Source organism: Cryptomeria japonica, chromosome 10, assembly GCF_030272615.1.
Source record: "Cryptomeria japonica chromosome 10, Sugi_1.0, whole genome shotgun sequence".
NCBI lineage: Eukaryota > Viridiplantae > Streptophyta > Pinopsida > Cupressales > Cupressaceae > Cryptomeria > Cryptomeria japonica.
In genome coordinates this window covers 819879984-819889366 of record NC_081414.1, presented here as the reverse complement: position 1 = coordinate 819889366, position 9383 = coordinate 819879984, and the positions used below count along the sequence as shown (strand labels likewise).

At 36.7% G+C, this 9383-nt stretch overlaps 1 protein-coding gene across 5 annotated transcripts in view; it reads left to right on the top strand.

Annotated features, from left to right (window-relative positions):
- The first annotated feature begins 958 nt into the window (after positions 1-958).
- The window catches only part of LOC131036201 (transcription factor TGA2.2), a 112243-nt gene continuing 103818 nt past the window's right edge, over positions 959-9383 (top strand). For 2 of the 5 annotated variants that reach the window (XM_057968066.2, XM_057968072.2), the window contains exon 1: positions 959-1526. The gene's annotated coding sequence lies outside the window, so the exon portion shown is untranslated. The remainder of the gene's footprint in view (positions 1527-9383) is intronic. The other 3 variants (XM_057968050.2, XM_057968042.2, XM_057968058.2) reach the window with 3 other exon arrangements.

Genomic DNA, 9383 nt, shown 5'->3' with positions numbered 1-9383 from the left:
CATTTTAATCATTGATTTCTTTTGTCTTTAAATTTTTATTATATTTTTATACTTTGATAGTTTTTCTTATCTTCAATTTAACAATCATTCTAGAGATTAGGTATTTTGTTTGAAATGATATTTATATTTTTAATTATCTTTGATTTTATAATCATTCTAAAAGCCACAAGGTATTTTGTTTTGAATTTTATATTACTAATGAAATTTTTTTATATCATCAATGAATCCTTAATGTCTTAGGCATTTATCAAAGTCATTTTCCTAACCAATTTTAAGATGTAGATAGGTTAAGGACAAGTAAAGGTTAAATTTAATGATCAAGTTTTTTTTTTCAAAGAGAGTCATCTTTTCAACATTGTAAAAGATTATGGTTAAAAGAAAGAGACATCAAAATTATATATATTAAATGTAATCTTATAGGATTTTTGATATTCTTTATGTATTCATATAATCTTTGAAATAAAACAGATTTAAAATTATAAACATAATTATATGACCATTTAAATTAACTCTTAAGACAAATATTGATAAAACATTTATTTGAATATAATAACTTGACGAGTGTATGTCTGTATCACATACACCATTATTAAAACTTGCAAACCATTTGATTATTCTCAATATCATCATACACCATTATTAAAACTTACAAACCATTTGATTATTCTCAATATCATCATACACCATTATTAAAACTTGCAAACCATTTGATTGTTCTCAATATCATCATATAATATAATATAGAATCAACCATATTACTTCGAAGTAGTCTAATTGTTCTAAAACCACATACCCTGTTTTTGAAAGTTCGTTTACTTGATGCACCCGCTAGAAGTACTATTAGCCCCTTGCTCACTCCATAGGACCACGTCTTTTTACTGTGTCAAATGCCCTTATCCCCTGATCAAAAGAATTCAACCAAAGTGAAATGCCAACAAACACGACTCATTTAGTCATAGTAATCAACTGGTCGGAAGTGACCCACTAACCACAAACGTTGACTAGGAAAAAAGCATGAGACGCAGAGGATGCTTACCTTTATAATGGTTATGGATGAGCTCATCACAAAATCCACCCTATTTTCCGACCAATCGTTACTCAATTTAGCAATCTGCTGCTAAAACAGAACTCCACGACTCCATTAATTTGGCGGGTCTCACCTAAATTTCCCCCGCCAAATTTAGAGTCTCGTCTGTTCTCCATCTCTCTCTTTTTTCTTCGTTCGCTTTAATCGATGAGAATGTTGAACAGTCTGTACGAGACCTCAATCAGAACACACTTTAACAAAACATACAGTTATTATTATTATTAATATTATTATTGTTGTTGTGCCAATTTGCTCCCGCGGATTTCGAACCCTGGACCTGCTGCTTGCCGACGTGTTAGGGCTTTTTTCGACTTTGTGGATAAAACACAGTGTTTTAGGGTTCAATTGACAGAGAAGAGGTGGCGTTCCAATCGGTGGCAGCTGGGCAGCTGACGGAATTATTTACGTCACTTGCTGCTGAACGCGGCCGTTATGTGAGGTCACTGCTAGAGCTTTTTTTTTAATTTTGTTTTATTTTTCTTTTCGTTTTTTTAAAGCGTTTCGGGATTTTTTTTTGTTTTACATGCTGAAAATTTTAGTATTTCTTTTCAATTTTTCATCTGTTTGAAAAAAAAAATGTAAGATAATTCAAAGAAATAATGGCTTTTTTGTTGTTTTTTAGGGCTCTATGTTCAATTCTGAAGTTGTTAGCTAGGGAGGTTCTTTTTTAAGCTGAATTTAATGATATTCATTCTCGTTAAGAGTCAAAAGTATAATAAAAATTGCGCCTTTACACTTATTTTGGACAGTGTACGATGACTTTCTAGTGTTTTAGGTTCGAAGTTGGAAGCTCTAGAAAATTTCCATTTTATGCTTTTATTATATGTCATAAAATTTAAGCCTTTGCAATTTTAGGGTTTGAGATGGCTTTGGTGCCATTTTAATTGAGTGCGTATGTTAAAATCAATGTCTGTTCTTGGAAGATACATGCGATCCTTCAGTTGAAAATCAAGCGGAATTTCTAGCTAGAGAAGACACAAATTTTCAACCTCCAAACAATGAAACTGAAGACAGGCGATGGTTTGCTATTTTGCTTTGTGTCATGCAGACTTAAAAAATCCACTGTAATAGCTGGATGGTAAATATTCATAGTCACGTTCGTTGCACCAAATGCTAAAGTTTCTCGAATGAAATATATATGAACATTTGAAGATTTAATTAGTTCTGCAACTTGAACAGTAGTGGGTACCAAAACATGGTGGGCCTACTCATATTTGATCGAAGGTTTATGAATATATTGTATTTTAGTTCCTTTTTCAAAATTTTTATCATTATTATTTAAAGTTTTCCAATTCAGTATTTTAAATGGAGTCAGAGAGACTGGAAATCAGAACATATGAAACTCTACTAGGTTTGAACCATGCTCATTTGCAAACCATGAGGCATTGTAGTATTTCCAAGTTGGTAAATCACATTGGATGCATGCTTGAGAGATGAGACAATGTTGCTGAGAGTGCCTAGTTGGGTTGCTTGGCATGAATGCCATTATTTTGAACAAACTTTCAACATTAGTGTGGTGTTATGGCTTGTTTTGCACTCTCTGTTAGAACTTATTCACGTCGAATACACTTCTATTATAATTTGGGGTTTAGGGATCCAAGTTAGTTCGGTCCCTTATGTAACTTTGCTATACGTCCTTTTTTGCTATGGTTTCCCTGTAGTTGGTTTTCTTCACTAAATGTGAGTAATGGTGAAGTGATTGAGTGAAATCATTTACTCATTAAATTCTTTTGTAACACTGAGTTTTGTAATTGAAAATGCAGTTTGTGAGTGTTAGACAAGGTTGAAGCATATATTCTTTTGTCTAACAAGTTGAAAGGTGTTAAATATTACATTTGTTTCACTCAAATGTTACCATTCTAGAGTAAAGCATTACATAAAGAAGTGGAGAATATCCTATGGCTCTAATCATTTCGCCAAGATGAGTGTTTTGTTAAGGAATAGCCAAAGCATATAAATCTTGCTTGTGTTTTTTTTTTCATACTTTGGTGTTTTCTTAATGATGAAAGGACCACATTTTACAGCCAAATTTGTTTTTCCTGAGGTTTGAAATGTGAAATTTGATGGTCTTTATCTGGACAAAATTCTTCTGTTGGTGCTAGAGTCTGAAACTGTATCTAAATTGCCCATTTATCAAGGAAAATCCATGATTAGAAGATTTTTTTAATGTAACCAGTTGCTGAGAATCTGCCTCGTGTCTTTCCTAAGGAGTGTATTCTCAACGATTTTATTTGCATATAACCAACTGCTACGGATTTGCCTTTACTATCTTCTGTATACTTCTGATCATCAGATATTGTTGCTTCTCTAGACCTAATGTCTTTGTTGTTTACATGCTAGTCAGTATGCTCCGTATGTCAAGAGTTGTTTTTCTAGATGTCACATACCACTTAAAGCAATGCAGACTCCGTTGATTGTTATTATTCAACTGGCACATGGAGGTCTGAGAAGCAAATGTGACACTGCAGAGCAGCCTTCCACGGATACTTAGGGGGTACCATTTCTATTGGAATTAAGTAACTTGACTTTTGTCATCTTGTTTCCTGGCTTTATCATGCATTATTTTCACCACCTCCCTGGGCTATACTCAGATGTTATGCTGTGCTCCAATGATTGTTATCAGAATATAAGAATTCAATCAACCAATGAACCAAACATTGTGCTGTGTATAAATACCTTTGTACCGATGAATACCTCTGAATGGTTGAAATCGGGCTTCTGGAAGACTTCCCTGATTTCAGTAAAATTATGCATTAAATCCAATGAAGAATCTGTGTGACTCTTCCACCTTCACCTAGGACAGATCTTTCACTCCTGAAAACGGTTTCCCAGGCACATCCCGAGAAGATAAATTTGAGTAAATTCTCAAATCCAAACTAAAGAAAATATCTTTCTTTCATCCCAGAGTCCTTTAAATAATATTATTGTTGGTTGCTGTATGGTTGCCACTATTAGTTAAGTGACTTAATTTTCTTAAGTCAATTAATTTTTTAATATTTAGCTTTTTAATCTCCCATTTGGTAAAAATATTAAATAATTAAACTTAATTCCTCTTTTGATATATTTTAGCTTAAGGAATTAACTATTAAGTAATATTTTATCTATCAAAATTGGGACATTACAAGTCCTCCTCCCCAAGATTGCTCGCCCTCAAGCAATTCGCCACCGGGATCCCATATTAGTTTTGGAGTCCAGTATGTACTCCTGCTGGACACATTGTGCTGCAAGAAACCTGCAACTGCTATCCACTTATCCCTCCTAGAAATCAGTCGAATAATCTTCTGTATCAAACGGCCAAATTCACCATCTTGTCTCTTGTCCTTATTTGATGTCCGCTGCGCTACTCTGATTCCCACATTCCTCAATTCTTCACAAAAGTTGGACAATGAGGAGTCATTCTGAAAATACATTCTAGCGGGCATACCTCAGGGACGACTTCAAAATGTACACACAATGCTTCCAACTTCTTCACTGTCACTACCTTTTACAGACCATTATTCGATGCCTTCAAACCCTATCTTTCTCTCGTCAATTAGTGAACTCCAACTCTCTTGTTTGGAAACCTTGACTGTATTTACCAAGAGAGTGTAACCACAAAATTCCCAATATTATATCACCCTCACCAATCCCAATCACATAAAAATGTTTTTATCCAACTGGATGCGTAGTTGCAGAATCATCTTAGTGCAACTTGTCTTGAATCCGTTTATCATCTTGATTCCGAATCTTGGAAGGTCCTCAACTTGTATTCCTTGTCTCACTACAAGATCTTCATTAATGACATTATGAGTTGCTGCATTGTCTACCAAACAAATCACCTACTGTCCCATCAATACTCCTCTTACTCGGAAAGGATGATGCGAAAAACTTCCTGATAGGCAGGCAATGGTACCATGTGCCTCCTCATGCTCACTTCTCGAGCTAGTATCAGTTACCTTGCCCTCTATGTCAGAAGTGACCTCAATGTAGTATGATTTGCCTTTCCCAAGGCACCTGTGACTAGGTTCCCACGGTTTGTGGCAAGTGAAACGCAACTTCTTCTTCCGCAACTCACTCCTCAATTTAAAATCCAACTTAGGAGGTGAAGGTTTAGGCGGATTAGGAATTCTTGTATCTAGTTTGTCATCATGCTTCTCATCCTTGGGTAAAAATTCCTCTTGATTGATTTCTGACCTTTGAAGTCGAAGACTCCATTTCTCTCGCCCATTTTATTGCATCCTGTAATGTAGATGGATTAAGGGCCTTAATCCAACCCTTCAATGGGTCGGACAATCCATCCATGAATAGGACAAACAATCTTCGCTCTGAAATTAAACATCTCTTAGTGAGTATTCTGGGTTTTCATTGAAGGGGTTATTGTAGCATTGTATGCAATTTCTTTTATTCAATTTGATAGATCTCATCTTTGCTTGCAATTCCAATTCTTGTATATGCGTACTTTTTCTGGTGTCTAGATCTAGCCATTAAATGTGTGTGTGTGTGTGTTTAGTTACCATATATCAGGTCATTTTTATCAAATCTAAAGATCAAAATTCTCTAATCTTGTGTAGATGTGTTGTGGTAGCCTTGTGTTTATACCCGAGAACAAAAAGACAGATATTCTCTTTAGCTGGTTTGTGCTGCATGCCGAAATCCCAAAGTTTATCTTGTACACATTGAATAAAGCTAAAGATTGTCCCTGCAGGTTCTGGGGTCTAGATTAGTTTTTAGTTACAAGAGAGTTTCCCCTTCTAGTTTGAATAAAGGTTTATCCTTAAATGCTGTTCTGTTTTCCGTTGTCCTGAAGGGAACAAAATAAAATGTTAACAGCCCCAACAATTCCATCATGTGTCCCAACTGTAAAAAAGGCAAGATCTATCAATCATCTCTTTCTTCATTATTAATATGGTCAAGAAGTTTAGTATTGACTAGCCACCAAATTTGTCAACAACTTACCACACCACTGTAATATTTCACACCTCCTCAAGAAACAGGCACACATGATAAATATAAGCCTTTTGTTCAAACTGCATATTCCATAGCTTCCAGTCTCATCACGTGGAAGGAAATAAATTGTTGAACACATTAAAAAGCAGAAAGGATGGTTTCGTCCGTACATTTATGTGCCAAAATAAGGAGTACAACCTTGATATACATAGGTTGGATCCTACCAACACGTGAAATTCATACATGGCTAAAACATGGGGCATTTCCTTCCACTACAACTACATATGGCTGCACATAGATCCTCCACAGGGTTGAGATTGTCCTCTTAATGGAGTCCTTCAGCTCAACTTTGATGGACCATCAAAGAAGAACCTGGTGAAAGTTGGGATAAGAAGGATAATTCACAACTGTGAGTGTTCTTCAATTATCAGCTTGGGGAAGCACATAGGCACTTATTCCAACAAAGAAGAATTTAGAGGTGCCATAATAAGGAGTACAACCTTGATCTACATAGGTTGGATCCTACTAACACGTGAATTCATACATGGCTAAAACATGGGGCATTTCCTTCCAGTACAATTACATATGGCTGCACATAGATCCTCCACAGGGTTGAGATTGTCCTCTTAATGGAGTCCTTCAGCTCAACTTTGATGGACCATCAAAGAAGAACCTGGTGAAAGCTGGGATAAGAGGGATAATCCACAACTGTGAGTGTTCTTCAATTATCAGCTTGGGGTAGCACATATGCACTTTTTCCAACAAAGAAGAATTTAGAGGCCCTAAACACGACTTCAGCTCTGCATTTACCCAAGGATTGAGACTCTTGTCATTGAATGTGACTTACTACTTTTGGTTTATGATACTGGATACTGTCCCAGAGGCCTGGCAGAGTCTACTCACCAGTCCATTATCACTCTTGGTAAAAGGATGAAAAGAAAATCTTCCTTATCTACCTACCGATCCATAAAGTATTTCAGTGTTCATTTATGTTTCATACCAATTGTCAATACAACAAACACAATAAATCTGGCTTTTGGATGTCAGAGGTCGGTGAGGACAAAATTATGATTGCATACAAGGGTAGATTTCATGGCTACGAATACTCCATGTCATCCAGTTTCATGGTATCCTCACCCATGCTTTTCTTTGCCTAAGGGCCAAAACACTCACAGAAAGGGCAATCAAGACTTCTTATAGGAATCCATAACAAGCAACATTCCCAAACCCTCAGGATGCCGATTTTATGGTCTTGTTGTACAATTCTCAGATTATGAGTCTTGAAGTATGTTGACATGACTTCTAAATTGCTCATGAGAATTCCAAGGTTAAGGGCATTCACTATGAAAAGGTTCTTTCTCTTCTGCAAATGTCCATGTACATCCAACATACCAACCATCAAGGTCAATAAGAGGAAGTCTAAAGGTTAGGAGGATATACACGTTTTTCTTCAATCCCAAGGCCAGTGTCATCTGGAACACTATTGCTACTGCTCAGAAACAACGATCTATTCAAATAGAGGATCAGGAAGCCCCTCTTTTAATGATGCCAACTAGAAGTCTGCTTTTCAAAATATTATTTGAATTGTCTTTGGCAACTACCCCTTCAAACTCCCTCTGCATTTCAACATTCCACAGCAACAAGTTCATATACTAGAACGATTGTGCCACAGGGCCCCCTTCTTTGCCAATCCCAGTATTAACTGCTACTCAACTTTATGTATGCCCCTACTCAATGTGTAATGTCCCCACTTTGAAATATAATTTAATAATAAAATTAAAATACAAAAGAAGAAAAATAAAATTTAATTTAAAATATAAAAGAATATAATTAAATATAATTAAAATTTAATTTAGCGACTGGTCAAAAGACATGAAATGAAAAGTTGTGACTCCCTCAAACATGAGACATAAAAGGGAGAAGAGAACCTCATTTAGAGGGAGAGGAGAGAGAAAGGAAGAAGGAAGGGAGCATTTAAATCAAGGAAAGATTATTGGAAGAAGAAAAGGAATGGGAAGTAGATAAGGAAGTGGTTGCACTCTTTCAAAAGGGTGCTAATTGTGAAAGGTTGTGTCTCTTACCAAAAGGCATACATCATGAAGAGGTGTGACCTCTCCCTCACATTGGGAGATATAAAGGGAAGAAGGTTCATTTGAGGAAGGGATCCAAGGGAGATCAGTTTGGAGAATAATATATTATTCTCAAAGGTAGCAATGAAAAGTGGTGACTCAATTCTTATGAAAGGTTTCCCTATGAAAGATTTGAAGATCATTATAGCAGACCTATGAGCAGATATATAGCAGACTCGTGAGCAGAATTTAAGGATTATGGCAGTAATCAAACCAGAATTACATCTGCATCAGCAAATGCAATCATATCTACAGCAAGGTGATCTTTTATAATCTATTAGATTACTTTAGAAATATGCTTGAATCTAAATATCCATACATTTATCTATCTTGTGGAAGGAAGGGAGTGCAAGGAGGGGGAACGGTGAAAGATTCCTCACTAGGTATGGCTGTTTACCGCTACAACTAGTAAATTAAATACATGAAATAATGACGTACATGACAATGCATACTAGACACGGCAGTAAAATATATCTTTATTCGCACATGCAATTATTATAGAGAAGAGACCAGAGATGGTCGGCCAAGGATTACAATAGACCCGACTATACTGTCCTCCTTTCCTTGGCGGTACATGACATATTTAAAGGACTCAACGATTGCTAAGAGGTACACAACTGTCAACCAACCGACACATAACTACTCGAGAGTGACAACCCACTTAATACAATTAATTAATACACTGTTAGGTAACCAAAATTATCAAATGTAAAAAATAGGCGTTTTATGCCAACTACATTATCCCCCCCAAAAGAAAAAGTCGTCTTTGAGACGACAAGTAAACATCAAGTAATATCTGGAAAGACTAATGACAAGAGTGTAGGCCAAGACTTGTATTGGACAACCCCAACATGTAGTGTACCTGCCAAATCAAAAGGGGGTATGGGGGCAAAACGCTCCCAACGGGGTCAAGGGGTAGTGCCCCTTGCTCGTGTTGTACCTGTAATGCCCTTCTTGAGTTTTGTTCGCTAGATGGAATTTCCATCTCACTATGAGGCTCTGTATCACTAGACCGAAGTATAACTTCGCCAAGACCGCCAGATAGTTCCATTTTGCCAACTCCGCTAGGACCACCAGATGGCAGTTCCATTCTGCCAACTCCTCCACGACTGCCAGATGGCAAGTCCACCATTATGCCAACTCCACCAAGACCGCTAGATGGCAGTTCCATTCCGCCAACTCCGCCATGACCGCCAGATGGCAGGTCCACTCCACCATGTCCAGGACCACCAACTCTACCA